The sequence below is a fragment of the Nannospalax galili genome, unplaced genomic scaffold (genome assembly GCF_000622305.1).
Source record: "Nannospalax galili isolate Female #2095 unplaced genomic scaffold, S.galili_v1.0 scaffold212, whole genome shotgun sequence".
In the NCBI taxonomy this organism is placed as follows: domain Eukaryota; kingdom Metazoa; phylum Chordata; class Mammalia; order Rodentia; family Spalacidae; genus Nannospalax; species Nannospalax galili.
The window spans coordinates 1492377-1512263 of record NW_008333884.1 but is presented as its reverse complement, the minus strand read 5'-3'; positions in this window follow the sequence as shown (position 1 = coordinate 1512263).

Below are 19887 nucleotides of genomic sequence, written 5' to 3'. Positions count from 1 at the left end.
TCTCAAAAATACCAAGAATAAATAATAAATAAATAAATAAGGGGATGAGGCCAGGATACTCCCATTCCACACCCCTCTCTAAGATCAGCCAGCATCCTGCCAGACTAGCCCTTTAATTTGCATGCCATTTGCATGCACCTACCAACTTCCTGTCTCCTCTAGAGTCACGGTGGAATCCCATAGCGTGAATTGGGAAAGCCAGATTTGGATCACTTCCATATGTTCACCCCCAGATCTCCTCTCCAACCCATCCCTTGGGGTCCCTTCATCTCCATCCTCCCCCTCCTCTACTAGACATGCACACCTAATTATTTTTAACCTCCCTGCAACCTAGAATCTCCACAAAGGTCATGAACATTTTCCTCAAAGACACCATCACCACCTGGGAGATTCTGGCTGTGAGTCTGTCAGACAAGAAAGGTAAGGACAGGGATGCGGGGGTGGTGCTCTGTGGGTAAAGTGACACAAGGACCTGAGGTCCCCAGAACCCACATAAAAAGCCAAGAATGGCCTTACACTTGTAACTAGATTGCTGTGGGGGCGGAGACAGCTGGTTTCCTCCTGTGGATGCACTACACACACACACACCCCCCACAGGAAATCATATACCACACAAGAATGCACAGGCACGAAAGCAAAAATGCCTGAACAAACAAAATAACTAAATTAAACTTTTTACGTTTATTTATTTATTGTGTGTGTGTGTGTGTGTGTGTGTGTGTGCATATATATATATGTGGTTGGGCACATGTACTGCAGTGTGAATGGGAGGACAACTTGCAGGAAGAACTTGCAGTTCTTTCCTTCTACTCTGTGGGTCCCAGGGATGGAACTCAGGTCATCAGGCTTAGCAGCAAGCACCTTAACCCACTGAGCCATCTTGTCAGCTCCCCTTTTTTATTATTATTAAATTGTATGTATATATGTGTTTCTCTGTGTGGGTATGTGCATGTGAGTGCAAGTGCCCTCAGAGGCTTGACAGAGAGCATCTGATCCCCTGAAGCTAGAGTTCCAGGTGGGTGTGAGCAACCTGATGATGCTGGGAACAGAAAGAGGCTTCTCTGGAAAAGCAGTACACATGTAACTGATGAGCCATCTCTCTACCTCTCCTCTCTCTTCCCCCTTTTAAAAACATTTTATTTGTTATTTTTATTTTTTTATGCATATGAGTGTATTGCCTGAATGTATGTAAGTGCACCTGGGTCATACAATGCCTGCAGAAGTCAGAAGAGGGCATCAGATCCCCTGGAACTGGAGTTATGGATGGTTGTTAGTCACCATGTGGATACATACTGGGAACCAAACTTGGGTCCTCTGTAAGAGCAGTCAGTGCTCTTAACTGCTGAGCCATCTCTCCAACCCCCTCATTTCCCTTTTTTGAAAAACAGTTTTCTAATGAATGGTCTTAAACTCCCAGGCTTCAAATGATCCTCTTGTCTCAGTTTTCTAGGTAGCTAGGGACCACAGGCATGTACCACCCTGCCTAGCTTAGACTTCTTTAAAATTAAAAACTTTTGTTCCATAAAGGGCACCAGAAAAAAATTAAAAGGCAACCCACAAATTGATGGAAAATATTTTCACATCCTATGTCTGATAAAGGAGTTATAATTTGAATATATAAAAGCCCTTAGAACTCAGTAATAAAAATATCCAGTTAAAAACAGGCAAAGGGCCGGGAGTGGTGGCACACACCTTTAGTCCCAGCACTCAGGAAGCAGAGGCAGGTGGATCTCTGTGAGTTCAAGGCCAGCCTGGTCTACATAGTGAGTTCCGGTCAGCTGGGACTACAGGGAGACCCTGTCTCATAAAGACAGAAAAAAAAAACAGGCAAAGGATTTTAACAGACATTTTTCTCTAGAGAAAAATATACAAATGCCCAATATGCCTATGAAAAGATTTTCAGCACTATTACCCATTAAAGACAAGCACAGGCGCTTGCTAAAGAGTATAGAAGTGTTAGTGTTCTAAAATCGGTTGTTGCACCACTATAAATGTAGTTAAAGGCATTGAATTGTGCATGTCACCCTTGTGAATTGAATGTAAGTGAATTATATCTGTCATTTATTGCAGAGACACATGCACACAGACACACCCAATGCGATGTCACTTTTCACCTACTAAGTTGGTGGAAAATGCAACTCTCATCTATTGTTGATAGGATAAAACAGTTCTACTTTGGAAAACAGGGTGGTAACTCTTCTCTTTTTTTAAAATTTTATGTGTATGAGTGTATCTCTTGCATGCATGTAAGTGCACCTGTGTTGAGCAATGCCCACAGAGGGCAGAAAAGGGTGTCAGAACCCCTGGAACTGGAGTTACAGACAGTTGTTAGCTGCTATGTGGGTGCTGGGAACCAAACCTGGGTCCTCTGCAAGAACAACCAGTACTTTTAACAGTTGAACCCTCTCTCTAGACCCAGGGTTGTAGTTCTTAAAAATATTAAACATAAAGTTATTATCTGTTATAGTTATTATCTAGAAATTATACTCATATATCCCAAAGAAGTTTTATGTCCACGTAAAACTTGTATTTTTAGCAGTATTATTCACAATAGCTCAAAATTGGAAATAATCCAAATGTTCATGAATTTAATGAATGAGTACACAAAATGTACTACATCTATATAATAACATTTTGCAATAAAAAAGAATGAAATTACTTCATTCTTATGCATACTATAGCATGAATTTGTTGTTGTTGTTTTTTGAGACAGGGTCACCCTGTAGCCCCAACTAGCCTAGAACTCACTATGTAGACCAGGATGGCCTCAATTGCATAGAGATCTGCCTGCTTCTGCTTTCTGAGTGCTGGGATTAAATAAAGGCATGCAGTACCATACCCAGCACATGAATGAATCTCAAAAGCATCATGCTGTGGGCTGGAGAGATGGCTCAGTGGTTATTTGATGCTCTTCCTGAGGACTGGAGTTTGGCTATCAGCACCTATTTAGGCAGCTCACAACTACCTGTAACTCTAGCTCCAGGAGATCTCACACCATCTGTGGGCTCCTGAACACATGTGCACATATCCACACACAGACATATACACATATACATAATTAAAAATAAATCTCTCTCTAAAAAAAAAAAAAACCCTCAGCATGCTAACTAAAAGAGGTAACTAAAAAGGAAAACACACATGCTGCATGTTTATGATCATATACAATGTTCAGAAGAAGCAGCTGTGTAGAGCCAGAAAGTAGATTAGTAGGGCAGGAAGGTGGGGGCAGTAGAGAGGGACTGCTAAGGATTTCTTTTGCAGTACTGAAAATGTTCTAAACTGTTTTGAAATGAAGTAACTATGATATTTGCACAACTTTGTGAATAGCACATAAGTTTATTTAATTTTAGGTTTTTTTTTTGTTGTTGTTCTTTTTGAGACAGGGTCTCCCCGTAGCCCCAGCTGTCCTAGAACTCACTATGTAAACCAGGCTGGCCTTGAACTCACAGAGATCCACCTGCCTCTGCCTCCTGAGTGCTGGGATTAAAGGCGTGTGCCAACATGCCTGGCAATTTTAGTTTTTTTTATTTTATGTGTATGAGTGTTTTACTTGCATGTATGTAAGTGTACCCAGAAACTGGAGTTACAAGTGGTTGTGAGTTACCATGTGGGTGCTGGGAATCGAACCTGGGTATTTATTTATTTATTTATTTATTTATTTATTTATTTATTGGTCTTTTTGAGACAGGGCCTCCCCATAGCCTCAGCTGGCCTGGAACTCACTATGTAGACCAGGCTGGCCTTGAACTCACAGAGATCCGTCTGCCTCTGCCTCCCAAGTGCTGGGATTAAAGGCGTGTGCCACCACGCCCAGGCAGAATTGAAATTTATAAAGGGCAAACTTTGTATGAACTGTATCTCAAACCTGTTAAATACTACACATCAGAATAGTATTATAAAGCTAAATAGTAAACACGATGCTAGTTAAAATGAAGTATGTTCTATATAAGTGTCTGAAAATATGATTATTTCTCAGAAGTAACCAAAAAAGCAAAAAAAGACAAAAGCAGGAAATAGTAGGAAGAATGAAGAATGCTTAGTTGGATTTCACAGTGTGCGATGGTCCGTTTTATACATCACTGATGTTCTGCTAATCAATGCCCACAGAGCTGGCAAAAGTGTTGGTAGGAAGAACTAGGAGATGCTTCTGGAAAAGGTTAGTGCTTAAATCAGTAGACTGAATAAAAAAGATCCTCCATCACCAGGCCTTACCAAGTCAAGTAGTCATCATCCAACCCATCGAGTGAACCAAAATGCAGAGAAGGAACAAATTCTCTCTCTGTTTGAGCCTGGCCATCCAGCTTCTCCTGTCCTTGGACTTGAGCTCACCTGGTTTTCAGGTGTTAGGACTCAGAGGGAATTACAATCACCAGCTCTCATAGGGCCGGTTTGCAGATGACAGATTGTCTGACTTCTTGGCCATCATAATGATATGAACCATTTCCTAGAAATTTTTTCATAGATGGATGGGTGGATAGATGATTGATAGATAGATAGATAGATAGATAGATAGATAGATAGATAGATAGATAGATAGATAGATAAAGATAGACAGGTAAATAGATTGTTTCTTTTGGTTCTGTTCCTCTAGGGAACCCTGGCAGATACACTGGGCTAGCAATTTATTCATCCCTATTTCTGAATGTATTATTCATTCTGAATTTATTCATATATGAGCATAAAGCTACCCACCTTTCCCCTTTCTTTCTTCCTTTGTTTCTATTTATTTATTTCTGATGCTGAGGGTAGAACCCAAGGTCTTGAATGTGTCATCACTGAGCTACACCCCCAGGTTCCACCCATGTTTTTTAAAAATGTCATTTCCAGACAAAACACAAGGAACTGTCTATTGTAGAAATGTTCTTTTTGCCTCCTAGAATAAGAATACAATCTTACTTTCCAAACTGATAAATTTTATTTTTAATAACATAGTAAAAAGTCAAACTACATCAACATTACTGGTACCTAAATTTCTTTAGCAAAAACAAGTTGTAAATCAGTCTATTGCCAAAAGGACATGAATCTGTTCACAAAGCTGACAAGATTTACGTGTGAAGAGAAAGCGAACAAAAGTCTTTTATGGATGACGGACTACATTGTTGCTGTGAAGGCGCCTGGGAACACACAGGAAAATACAAGCTCAGTTTCTCTTTGACTCTCACTCAACAACAGAAGACTTCTGTGATCAAATGTTGGGGTTTTGTCTCTCAAACACCAACCAAACAATCCATTCTGCCATGGATGCTCTTTGACTCCATTGTGCTCTGACACCGTCTATCTGGAGATTGGAGGCAGGTCAGATCGCGCAGAGGGAGGGTTCAGTCCCCCAGACTGCCATCCTCCCTCATTTCAGACACCCATCACAAGCCCCAGGGTATTTTACCTGAGCTTCAACCTACAGGCTATAAATTAGGGTTCCCACAATCCCCTCCTCCTTCTGTTTGCTGGGGTGGCTCACAGAACTCAGGGAAACATTTAGGTTTGTCACAAAACTAATGTTAGAAACCCTGTCATGTTGCCTCGTGCTTGTAACCCCAGCATTTAGGAGGCTGAGACAGGTGCATTTACCACCAGTTGAAAGACAGCTTGGGTTACATGGTGAGTTCCAGGCCTCACTAGAGAGTAAGACTCTGTCCCCAGAACAATAAAATACATAAAAATAGCTGGGCATGGTGGCGCACACCTTTAATCCCAGCACTTGGGAGGCAGAGGCAGATGGATCTCTGTGAGTTCAAGGACAGCCTGGTCTACATAGTGAGTTCCAGGACAGCTGGGGCTACAGGGAGATGCTGTCTCAAAAAGACCAAAAGGAAAAAAAAAAACCCATAAAAATAAAAATGAAGGGGCCAGCAAGATGGTTCAGTGGGTGAAGGTACCTGCCACAAAGCCCGAGTTCAAACCCCAGGGACCCACAGAGTAGGAGCAAACCCACTCCAGGAAGATGTTCTCTGACTTCTTACATAAGTGCCATGGCATGGGCATGCCCCTCGTAATAAATAAACAAACAAACAAATAAATAAATAAATAAAAATAAATAGTAAAATCATTTTATTTATTTATTTTTATGTGTATGAATATTTTGCCTACATGTATGAAAGTGTACCATGTGCATGTAAAGCTTGAGAGGGCCAGAGAGCATTCGAGCCCCTAGAACTAGGCTACTGTAACTGTGAGTAACTGAGGTTACTGTCAGGTATTAGCTGTCATATGGATGCTGGGAACTGAACCTGTCTCTCTCTCTCTCTCTCTCTCTCTCTCTCTCTCTCTCTCTCTCTCTCTCTCTCTCTGTGCCTGTGGAAGCCAGAGGTGTTGGGTACCCTGGAGCTGGAGTTATAGGTAGTTATGAGCCACCTGACATGGGTGCTAGGAACCAAGCTTAGGTTCTTTCCAAGAATAGTATATGTGCTTGATGGCTGAGCCATCTTTCCAGACAGTAATAAAATTTAAAAATGAATGAAGGGGGCTGGAGAGATGGCTCAGCAGTTAAGAGCACTGACTGTTCTTGCAGAGGACCCGGGTTTGATTCCCAGCACCCACATGATGGCTACTAACCATCGGGGGAATCTGAAGCCCTCTTCTGACCTCCATGGCACTGCACGACATGAGTTGCACTCACATCCTACATGCACGCAATACACTGGTACACATAAAATGAAATATTTTTAAAAATAATAAAATAAAAAGGAATGAAGGATATTAGAAAGGCTACTGATGGGATTCAATGATCAAGTCCTTGCCTAGCATTGACTGAGACCTGGGTTCAAGTCCCAGAACCATAAAATAAGAATTAAAAACCAGAGGGTCCTGATAAGCAGGAGCACATTAAGAAGTAGGTAGGGCAAAGCACAGGGGAAGAGATGTAGAGCTTTCATCCTCCATCCACCTTCCAGAACCTCCATATGGTCAGCTGCCTGGAAGTTCTCTAAGCCTTGTCCTCTGGGGTTTTATGGAGACAACTTTCTTTAGGGTTGATAGATCTAATCATTGACCACTGATGATTGATTTAACTTTCAGCCCCTATGATAGTTCCCTCCCTGGAGATCAGGAAGTGTAGCTGATCAGTCCCAACCCTCTGGTCATCCTTTGGCCCTTCTGGTGACCAGTCTTCATCCTGCAGGTATCTAGGAGCTGTCAGTTACCATCATCTCATTAGCATCTAAGACATGGATCACTGACTATTTCAAGGATTTTAGGAGTTAATATGACAGGAAACTGAGAAGAAGACCAAATATACATTGTACAATATTACAAAAAGTAACTACTATTATGTGTACATCCTAGAGGCTATTTCTCTTTACATAGGAAGGAAATAACTGATATGCTGAATATAAATCAGCCTCTCACATGTGTGTGAAACCGTATGTAGAAAGCATGCGGTGACATTTTGTCCAATTTATCATTGCAGACTCATGCTATGAAAGAAGAGATTTTTCATGTATCATAATTATTTTGTGAGAATTATCTATGTTGGAGATAGTACCTATGGAACCTTCACCATATGTTTTATTTTCAGTCCTGCAGATGGAACTAGAGCCTTGTGCCTGCTAGGCAAGCACTGTTACACGGAGCCCTGTCCCCAGCTTAGCAGAGGAGGGTGCTGCTACAGAAATAAAAAAGCTCTACCTGAATGCCTATGGAAACTGTTTCATTCAGAGAAAAAGTGCCCTGACCTTGAATCAGTTGCCTGTTGTAAGTATGATCAAGCCAAAACCACTGAGTGGTTTTTCACTGTGGTGTGAGAAGAAACAGTGAGAACAAGAATTCTTTCAACAGGGATGCCTATTGCCTAACAGGGCACAACCACAAATTCTTTGTAAATATAGAAAGTGAATGACAGGTGTGGTAGCATGCACCTTTAGTTCCAGCCCTTGGGAGGCAGAGGCAGGTGGATCTCTGTGAGATGGAGGACACACTGATTCACATTATGACTCCAGGTGGGCTGCGACTAGGGAGACCCTGTCAAAAAACAACAACAACAACAACAACAACAAAACACACAAAAAAGAGAAAGTAAGTAAGCCAGGCCTGGTGTTACAGGCCTGTAATCCCAGCTTCTCAGGGAAACTGATGCAGATGGATCACAAACTAAAGGCCTGCCGGGGCTACAAAGTAAGTTCAAGGCCAACAACTTAGTGTGGTCTTGTCTCAAAATAAAAAGTAAGGCCAGGTGTGGTTGGTATAGGCCTATAATCCCAGTACTCAGGAGATGGAGGCAGAAGGATCAGGACTTCAAGTACATTGTTAGCTTGCAAGGCCAGTTTGAGGCTACTCTGAGATGCATAAAACTCTGTCTCAAAAACAAATAACTAAGTAAAAAGTAAAAATAGAGTGGAGGATAGAGCTCAGTGATACAGCACTTACCTAGCATCTGTGAAGCCCTCGGGTCAATCCTCAAAATACAATAACTAACTAACTAACTAACTAAAATAAATAAATAAATAAATAAATAAACAAATGAAATAAGGTATTTCATCGTTGGCACTCAAAATATTTTATTATTTTTATTTTATGTGTATGAGTGTATTGCCTATATGTGTGTAAATGCAGCTGTTGTGCAATCCCTAAATAAATAAATAAATAAATAAATAAATAAATAAACAAATGAAATAAGGTATTTCATCGTTGGCACTCAAAATATTTTATTATTTTTATTTTATGTGTATGAGTGTATTGCCTATATGTGTGTAAATGCAGCTGTTGTGCAATCCCTGCGGAAGTCAGAAGAGGGTGTTGGAGCCCCTGGAACTGGCATTATGGATGGTTGTTAGTCACCATGTGGGTGCTGGGAATTGAACCCAGATCCTCTGCAGGAGCAGCAAGTGCTCTTAACCTCTGAGCCATCTCTCTAGTCCCCATCATTGTCACTCTTAATGCCTTTTTATATTTCTCTACTCTCAGGTGGATTAGTTCAACTCATGCTGGCATAGCCTGACCCTGCTACTTCAGGACTGATGGTAAAACAAACTTGATCAGTGGTAATGAGAATAAGCTAGTAGGATTTCTTAGGAACAGTCAGACCTGAATTGCATAATGGGTTATAACAAAAGTAATTGAAACAACGAACATTCATTGTCTCACAGTTTCTGTGGTACAAGGATATAGATGCCCATCATCTGGGTGACTCTGGCTCAGGGGTTATGATCAAGCCATCAGCCAGGGCTGGGTTCATCTCTGGGCTGATGGAAGAAGGATTCATTTCCAAGTTCAGGTGGCTGTGGGCAGGCCTTAGTCATCCTTGGCTGATAGCTGGCGACATCATTTCCTTGTAGTGTGGGCCTGTTCTCTAAGCCAAAAATGGTATGAGATAGAAAAGCTCTGGCTGCATTTGCCTTTTATTTCTGTGGATACATGTAAATTTCTTTTACAAAAGGATAACTTTCTAGAACTATTCCTGTGCCTGCGGTTTCTCTAAATAAACAACTTGAAATATGTCCATTTGTTTGCTGTGTACACTTCCCACCAGACACAAACTCTGCCCCACCTAGAAACCCAAGACCCTATCCCTTCCTTAAGCTCTGCATGAGGCTCAGCTGTCCTGCCCCTTTTTGAGTCTCATACAGAATGTATACGTGGCTTCCATACTGATACACATAATACAATTTACATGGTCTTTTTCTAATTACCTATCTATTGCCAGTTTATGATAGACTAGAGTTACAGAAAAATCAAAAGGAAAAACATGCATTTGAAACTTCCCAGCTGGGTGTGTTGGTGCACATCTGTAATCCCAACACTCAGGAAGCTGAGGCAGGAGACTCACTATAAGTTTAAGGCCTGCTTGGGCTATATAGTGAGACTTTGTCTCAAAAAACCAAAAACCCTGGAAACTTCCCTACAGTATGAATGTCAGGAAGTAGACTATTGAGGCATCTGAGAAACTGCTTGCCACCATTTTCACATACTTCCACAGGTGTGACTCTGCTTAGCCCAGGTTGCCCACAATTCACCAGGTCTTAGTTGGTGAAGCTCTCTTAGTTGGGATGGCCTGCATTCTCAATGTCTGTGATCCACAGGTGCTTAATATGTGTGCAGCTTGTGATGTGTTCAGTACTCAGCACCACCTCCCCCCACCCTGCCTCCCCCCACCCCCATGGACAAACAAAACAAAACAAAAACAGTAGGCAGAACTTGATCAGCCATGTTAGAAACTGGAAATAGGTACAAGGTCTAGTGGCCCCAGAACTGGTGAATTTCTCCCTTTTGTCCTCATTCTTTAACTGTCAACTTTATACACCCTAGAGTCATCTGAGAAGAAAGGCTTGATTGAGGAATTTCCTAGACCAGAATGACCTGTGGGTATGTGTGAGGGGATTGTCTTAATGATTAATTGATGAAGGAGGGACTAGCCCACTGTGGGAGGTACCATCCTTAGGCAGGTGACCCTGGGCTGTATAAAAAAGCTAGCTAAGCCTGAGCCTGTGAGTGAGCCAGTGGGTCAGTAAGCAGCTTTCTTCTGTGGTTTCTGCTTCTAGATCCTGTCCTGACTCTCCTCAATGATTTGAAGTATACATTTGGAAGTATAAACCAAATAAATCCTATCTTCCCTAACTTGCTTTTGTGATAAAAACCTAAGTGTTTTATTACAGCAACAGAAGGAAACTAGAACCCCTTAACATTGACTTTTTGCTGAGTCAGGTCTTAGCACTGTTTCTCCTTCCCATGGCAGGGACAAAATTGCCACTGCCAGCCCTGGGCTATCTCTGAACATTGTAAGTATGCAGTCAAAAATGAGTTTGCTGGGGGCTGAAGAGGTGGCTCAGTGGTTAAGAAAACTGTTCTTACAGAAGACCCAAGTTCGAATTCCAGCATGGCAGCTAACAACTGTCCATAACTCCAGTTCCAGGGGATCTGACAGCCTCTCTGTCCCTCTCGGGCATTGCATGACAAGAGTGCACTAACTTACATACAGGCATAACACTCATACAATAAAATAAAAATAATAAATAAAATATTTTAAAAATATTTTTTAGAAAAGAAAATGAATTTGCATTTTAAAGTTGTATTTAGATTTTTCTGTTATTCTTAACTGAAACTAAATCAACTCTCTGTGTTCAAGTCCAAATTCTAAATTTATGCGTTTCAAATATAACTCTGTCATGGCCTGAACAGCCCTTCGGCTTCCTACTGTGTTCTTCTAGTGGGTATCATCTCTAAACACTCAGCAAAGGTTATAGCAAACACTGGTAGATCCTACTGGTAATGCATAAGAACCCAGTGGCTGGCTGTATCCAGAGTACGGGGCAATTGGCAGAGAGCTAGATGGCCCTACTGAGCCATAGGGATGAAGCTGTGGCTAAGGAAGGGCAGGGGCTAGACTTTAGGATTCTAGCAGGTAGCAGATCAACAAGAAGCTATTGTTCTCCTGCCATCTGTCCGGGGTGCTAAGTCCAAAGGTCTGATATATATATAAGACTTATAGGTCAAGTCCCTAACCCAGATCCACAGAGCTAGTATGCATCTTTAAAAACAGAGCTAGATGTGGCCAGGGATGAGGAAATACAGATAAAAGACAAGTCAAGTTTGTCTACTTCTGGAAGTAGACAGAGAAAGAAATCTGTATAAGGCACCAACGTGGACAGTGTTTGCATTATGTGTGCGATGCCAGCCAGAGCTCTTGGAAAACAAATGTCCTACTTGTTTTCCTTTCATGGCCTCTGATCCTCTGTTTCAGGGACTTCTTTAGTATAACCTACACTCAAGCTTATGCCAGGGCTGTGCTCAACTCCCTCTCCTTTTCATGATGTGCCAGGGGTACACATAGTTGGCATTTGTAGGATCCAACAATAGCAATGGCCAACTCAGGACACCTACCAGTTTCTTAGGCCTAAAGAATTCCTATTTTAAAATGCAAGTCCTGGTATAGAGCATGGTGGCGCACAACTTTAATCCCAGCACTGAGGAGGCAGAGGCAGGTGGATTTCTGTAAATTTGAGGCCAACTTTGTCGACATAGCATGGTTCAGGCCAGCCAGGGCTACATAGTGAGACCCTGTCACAAACAGACAAACAAAAACAAAATGCAGGTTCTGGGTTGTAGATAGGGAAAGAATTCACTTTAGGTAACAAGATGGTTAGCAAAACTCCAAACTTCTAATAGTTACATTTAAAAAATTGTGGGAGAGGAGGAGGAGATCAGAGAGGTTGATTCTCGACTTCAACTGACCATGTGGGTCCCAGGGATAGAGCTCACATGGTCAGCTTGGTCAGCTTGGCTCTTCTTCTAAGAGCCATCTCATTGGCACCTTAAAAAAACAAAAAACAAAAACAAAAAACAGGATTTTATGCATGCTGGGCAAGTGCTCAACCACTGAGCTGCATCATCAGCCCCTGGACTGTGGGTATTTTTGTTCCCCAAAGCTTCTGAACTAAACTTAATGCAGTGCTGGGGATCCAACCCAGGGTCTCCAAGGTCTCCTACATTCCAGGGAAACACTCTACCACTAAGTCATATCCCCAACCCTAACACTTGACCTTAATTTAATAAACTAGCTAGGGCTCCCTTCAGTTATCTTCTGTCTGGTTTTCCTTGGGCTGTGCTAGCTCAAGAATGTCCCTAGTCCAAATCCATTTCCCAGTGCCATTATTGTAAAATATGTTTCCCTCATTTATGCAGAGGGACCTGGTAGGTGTGGAATGGAAGGGCCTTCGAGTCAGGTAGATGGCTATGAAATCAAGATTCTTACATCAGAATCCAAAGACATTATCTGAGGTTGTTGGAATAAGACACAAAGGTGCAATTACATTCATTACAAAGGAACTAATAAACCTTGCCAAAAGCTTGAAGCAGGTAAGGACAGAAACAAGGAAATATAGTTAGTACACAAAATCCTCACATCACAAGAGGTAACAGGAGATCAATGGATAAGTCCAGAAATGATTAGGGTTGAGGTATAGCTTAGAAGCCCAGGGTTCAAACCCCAGCAGGCAGGGTAGGAGAGGAGGGAGTGTTTTTTCAACAAAAATTTTCATGTGCTAGGTGTGAACACACAGTGAAAACAAAATGAAGTGACTGCACTCATTCTCATATTAATAAACCTTAAAGAGATACCAGGGGGCTGGAGACGTGGCTCAGCAGTTAAAAGCACTGGCTGCTCTCAGCACAGGACCGGAGTTTGATTTCCAACACCCACATGGTGGCTAACAGTCATCTGTAACTCCAGTTCCAGGGGATTTGACATCCTCTTCTGGCCTCTGTGGACTTTGCATGACACCGGTGCTCTTATGTACATTCAGACAAAACACTCATACACATAAAATAAAAATAAATTTTAAAAAAATTTAAAAGAGACACCAAAGTGTCCACCAGAAGAAATAGTTAAAACTCCTAACAAGAGAAGCCTTGGGAAACAGCTTTGGGGGTGGGGGGCATGCAGGGAAGTATGGTAGGGGGTTGTTGTTCCTGATAAATCTTGCTATGTTATTTGATTTAAAACTTAAAAAAAGAAGCAGAGGCAGGCGGATCTTTGAGTTCAAGGCCAGCCTGGTCTACATAGTGAGTTCCAGGCCAGCTGGGGCTACAGGGAGACTCTGTCTTAAAACTGGATGAACATTCCACCAAGGGCCACATTTCCAGTTCACAGTTTTTTTTTTTTTTTTTTTTTTTTTTTTTTGAGACTAGCTCAGGCTGGCCTTAAACTCAAAGTCCTCCTGCCTCAATCTCTCAAGAGAAGAGATTATAAGGGTATATCATCACATCTTGCCTCTCTCTCTTCGTTTTGCTTCTTTTCATTTATCTTTTTCTTTCTGAGTGTAGCTGGTGATTGAACCTAGGGACATGCATGTGCTAGGCAAGTATTCTACCACCTAGCTACACCTCCAGCCCCTCAAAGACTATGTTATAGGAGTACTTGGCATGAAGTAGGCATACGAATGTCCATGCCTTCTCTTACATGCCCCATGCTATACCCTGAAGCTTAAGGTCTTCAGGCTGAGGTCTGATACCCATTGTTGGGTCTGGCCTGAGCAGGTTATGTGACTTCTCTTTGCCTGTTTCTCTCCATCAGACCCCAAAATACTCATATAAAAAATTTCAGTGTCCTAGAGGAATAGAATGTACATTATGGAAACTCAGGAAGGGCTTTTGAGCTTCTTGAGAAACTGCTGGCCAGGGCTGGGGGTGGAGCTTGGTAGTAGACCACTTACTTGCCTATGAGGGGTGAGGCCTGGGGTTAAATCTGCAGCACCGCAAAAGAATCAACACAGACACTGAATCTGACAGTTTCCATTTGGGAGATACTGTGTAGTTGTTGGTGGCATCTGTATTGCCCACTCCTGGAAAAACAGGGTAATTTGCTGTCATGACTGTATTATTGTTACAGGTGTCACAGTCCTTAAGGCACTGAGGGCTTCCTTGTTTAAGGGGGAGAACAACTGAATTTAAAAGAAAGGAAGGAAGGAAGGTAGAGAGAATGAGAGATAGAGGTCACTGACTGGGATTAGGAAGAAATTACCAGGAAAATATTAAGGATGTCCACATGACAGAACAAGCTTGCTGTAAGGGGGAAGTGTACATCTGTGCTCCTTTGTGTGTTTCTGTGTAGACAAATGCATAGAAGAGGGCCGGCAGGTTTGGTGGGATTGGTAGTATGTGTGTTGTGATATAACCATGTGCTAGTAAATGTCTAACCGTTCTGGTGACAGGAGCCTGGATTGTCAGTGGTTGGCAGTTTCAATGACGTAAATACTTTCATTGTGGGCAATTTCAAGCTCCCAGACTAAAATCATTGGATGTGGAGCTGGGAGAGACTAGCAGTTCTCAGCGGTGGGTACAAGCTGCCGGGTCCAGACAGCTTCCAGTACTATGGTTGCTTAAAAATGGAAAAGCTTCCCAGTTCCTAAAGTCATTTAACCTTATAGATATTGCTTGAACCTCTGGAACCTATCCATTTTTCTCAAACAGAATTGTTCATCGTTTTACCAGGCTCATTTTCCCCACTGAGCATTATGCCAATCACCGAAATGACAAGTTTGCAAAAGGAAAGTTTATTGTTGCGGTGGCCAAAAACAGATCCCAAATCCCACCTCCTTGAGGCTAGAATTTGGGGATATTTATGACCTGAGGTGTGGGGAAAGGTGAGTGGAGGTTTAACCAAGAATAGATAAAACAGGGGATATTAAAGGGTTTATTCAGAGCAGGTGGTTTCCCCCGTTCAATTCCACCTCATCATTTATTTTTTTGTAAAGTTCACAGCTCATTAAAACTCAGGAATTCTGGAACCATCGTTTTAGCAGTTTTTTTTTTTTCCAAAATCGACACAATGGTTGGCGGGACCATTTGTTTATTCAGAAAGCAGCTAACAGGATGCTACAGGCCTATCCGTAAAGGTCCACAAACTCTGACCAGCCACAGGAAACTAGGCAGGCAGGAGAAAGGACTCCCTCACTTCCGGTCTGTGCAAACACCAACCCCACCCCCGCCCCAATTCTTTGCCCTTTGGAAGTTAAGTGGCTGCTAGAGTCCTAAGCACTTGTATGAATCCTCCTCAGCCCACAGGAAACCCTCCCTTATTAGCTTGGCGGGTTTTCCTTTGACGTGCCTGCCCTCCTTTTCCTCTCTGCTTGCTTAAATCCTATGTTCTAGAGGCCAGTGTGAGGCTGCAGCCAGGCCCTATGGGGCTTGATGTTTATATGAGGAGTCTCCTTTAAGGAAGAGAATACAGAATTACAAACATTCAGTGATTAGGGTCAGGGTCTTTAGAAGAATCCCTGGGGCTGAAGCTTAAACAATTGTTTAAGACTCATGAATGGGTTTAAAGACAAGTGAACATGGATATTCAGACAGATGCTAGCCTCTCCAGGTTAAAACCTATGGGGCTTGATGTTTATATGAGGAGTCTCCTTTAAGGAAGAGAATACAGAATTACAAACATTCAGTGATTAGGGTCAGGGTCTTTAGAAGAATCCCTGGGGCTGAAGCTTCATTAGTGTCCAGTAAACATATCCTGAGACCACAGGACTCAGAGGAAGGTGAATGTTTGTGGTGATGGCAGGTGATGGAATGTCTTGCTTCGGATGGAATTTTTTTCTTTTCTTTTTTTCCTCACCTTTTGGATGAGGAGTTTTAGAACTCTATTCCCACTTGGAAACTTCAAGGTCAATGCTAGAGAACATTACCCCCCTTTTCTAAGGGAGCCACTTTATTCTACATAGCTCTTTCCATATCGTATCCCAGCTCCCCCACCCCCATCTGCTTGATACAGAATAGACCAGTCAAGCCAGTAACAGGCCAAGGCCTACCGTGCAGAACCTTCTCTAATCCTGGCTCCAGAAGCACTGTGGGTGAGAAGTGACCTCTAGTGGTTAGTCCTAAAGGTCACCTACTTAGGCTCTTCGTGCTCTGGCCTAAAGTGGAGGAAGCTGGGGAAATGAAAGCCCATTCAGTTGATGGGGGCTGGAGAGATGGTTTAGTGGTTGGACCGAGTTTGATTCCTACCACCCATGTCAGTTGGCTCCCAGCTTCAGTTCCAGAGAATTCAATACCCTCAACACCCCTCTTTGAACTCCATGGGTACCTAAGCTCATGTGAACATACACACAGATATACAGATATACACTTAATTTAAAAAAAAAAAAAGCTGGGCATGGTGGCACACGCATTTAATCCCAGCACTCAGGAGGCAGAGGCAGGCGGATCTCTGTGAGTTCAAGGGCAGCCTGGTCTACATAGTGAGTTCCAGGATAGCTGGGGCTACAGGGAGACCCTGTCTCAAAAAAACAAAAAAATAAAAATAAAAATAAAAAAAATAAAAATAAAAATAACTCTTTCATTAAAAAGCCCACTAAGTTGAGTGTGGAGGCTGAGGCAGAAGGATTGGAAGTCTGAGGCAAGCCTGCACTACATGGTAAGACCCTATTTGAAAAATAAGATAAAGGAAAAATAAGATAAAGGGGCTAGGGAGATGGCTTAATGAGTAAAGTGCTTGCTGGGCAAACATGAGGACCTGAGTTCAGATCCCCAACACCCACTTAGAATGTGGTAGCATGCACTTGTAACCCAAGTGCTATCTGTGTGGGAAGGAAGAAAGACAGATGGATCTGGAATCTTGGTGACTAGGGAGTCCAGCCAAAATGGTGAGCTCCAGATTCAGTGACAGATACTGTCTCAAAAAAAGTATGAAAGCAAGGAATGATGGCACACATCTTTGGTTCCAGCACTCAGGAGGCAGATGCAGGCAGATCTCTGTGAGATTGAGGCCAGCCTGGTCTACATATCAAGTACCAGGGCAGTTGGGGCTATAGGGAGACTCTCCTCAAAAACAAAAAAACAAAAACAAGGTGAATAGTGATAGAGGAAGACACCTGACATTGACCTCTGGCATCCATATATGCAGGCCTGTGTAAGCACCAGTGCACACATGCACTCACACACATTATGCATTAAAGTTCATTTATAGTAGTTCAAGAAACAAAAATAAGAAACTCTAAAGACATCTGGAAAAGCATGCAATGGGGCAGACAGCGTTCTGAGTGGATTCTGATTCCCGCTTGGTGACTAGAGGGACCTGCCCCTTTAGACAAGACCCTTTCCTTATCTACACTCTATCTTTGCCTACTAAAATTCAAGTGAGGGGCTGAGGATATAGCTCAGCTGGTACAGCACTTGCCTAGCCTGTGGAAACCCTGGGTTTGATTCCCAGCATCCCATAAAACAGGCATGGTAGTGCATGCCTGTAATCTTGGCACTGGGGAGGTGAAGGCAGGGGGATTATAAATCAGAAGTTCAAGGTGATTCTTGACTACATAGTAAGTTAGAGGCTAGCCTGAGCTATATGAGACCCTGTCTCAAAGAAAACAAAAACAAAGCAAAACAAAACAAGTGAGGATTATGTGGCCAACATTATAATTATCTGAACAAATAAAACGCCTAACTCTTAAATTTAGTTTTTTAAGAGCAGCCCAAACTCGGGGGAAACTAGTTCCCTTAGGTATCTCTTGGAACCGTCTGTCTCCTGGGTATGTGCCGATGGAACTGTTGCTGGAACTCCGTCCCTGGAACTGTGTCCTGAGTCCAGCCCCACCCATAATTTTATTCAAAATGATTTCTCCAGCTTCAGTTGGGGAAGCACAAGCTTGGTTCACACTAATCTTAGCTGGAGAAACCATTTTCATTCCTAGTTCTAGAGTATCTCATTTATCCTAGGTCGCATGCCCTTCCCAATCTCCCTTGTGTCCAATGAATATGAGACACACCTTTTAGCTCTTTGACGTATTAATTCTCAAGCGTACCCATGTTCATTCATTATCATTTTGGATAGAGTACTAAATTGAGGTTGCCTAGGAAACAAGATTAGGTGCCAATGTCACAACATAAAACACAAGAGTACATGGTTATTTTGGGATTAGTTAAAAGTCATTAGTCCAGATTATGTTCTTTAATAAAAATCATTCCTACAGGGCTAGATTCATGTGCAGTTGCCAGATCAAAGAAAGGATGCCTAGCTATATTTGCATTTCATAGAAACAATGGTTTTTGAAAAATTTTTAATTAATTAATTTATTATTTTATGTGTATGAGTGTATTGCCTGCATGTGAGTAGGTGCACCCGTGTCATGCAATGCCCACGGAGGTCAGAAGAAGGTATTGGATTCCCCTGGAACTGGAGTTATGGACGGTTGCTAGCTACCATGGGGGTGCTGAGAATTGAACATGGGTCCTCTGGAAGAGCAGCCAGGGCTCTTAACCCCTGAGCCATCTCTCCAGCTCTGACACAATGATTTTTAAATATTAGTATATATCAAGTATTGAATTTGTCATGAATTACCATATTTATCATTGTACTAGATATACCTAGATTTTAAATGCATGATTTACCCGAAATTTAAATTCATTAGGGCATGTCCTAATATATTTTTACTTGCTAAATATGGAAACTCTAAACAGGTGCCAATTCTGGTCTTTTTATACTTTCTTCATCAGTCATTGGTACTAGGGACTGAACCAAAGACCTCCCATATGCCAAGCATTCACTCTAATACCACTGAGGTATTTCCCCAATAGCAATTCAGGTGTTGATTCAAGGGCTATTGGGTGATAAGGAATCCTAGTAATGGGGAGTGGGAAATTGCTTGAGTTAGAAATGCTGACCCATGAGCAATTTTTTTAAGGTACTGGGGATTGAACCCAGGGCCCTGCAGTAGGCAAGCACTCTACCGCTGAGTTGCATCCCCAGTCCTTTATTTTCATTTTCACATGGATTTTTGCTAAAATGTCTAAGCTGGCCTTGAACTCACTGTGTAATGCAGGCTGGCCTCAAATTTTTTATTCTCTCACCTCAGCCTCTGGCAGTGGAATCATAGGTATGCATGACTATGCCTGGCCTGTGAATAATTTAAAGCAGTTTACTAGACACTGTTGGATTCTGAGTGGAAAAGGCAACACACTGGGTCACTGCATTGGTTCAAAAGCTATACTACGTAACTGCCAGATTCCTAGATTTTCTGTCACTTTATAATCTTTAGTGGCATTTCCAGTGACCTGGTCAGACAACCCTGCTGGCCTGTGACCTTGTTGCTATGGAGCCACAAGGCAGCCCTGGATACATAATACCTTCCCAGGCAGATCAACTCATACCTCTAATTTGTACTGGAATGAACATCCTGACATCTCGCCCTTCAGCTCATGCCTCTCGAGTAGCTATCATGCCTTAGAAACTATGCTAGGGTCTTCCTTTTGTAAAGGGTTTTTACCTTTATCACCTTGGTCGAGGCCTATTTCATAGCCCATGGCTCTCAGAGATCCACAAGCCACCAAGTCACTGTGTATGAGCCACTTGAGAGGCTTATCAAACGTTAAGACTCCCGAGTCTCATCAGAGCTGATGAAGGAAAGGCTAGAGGTGCCCCTAGCACGTTTTACTACTGCTAAACTGTACTTCTGCCACCCCAATCCC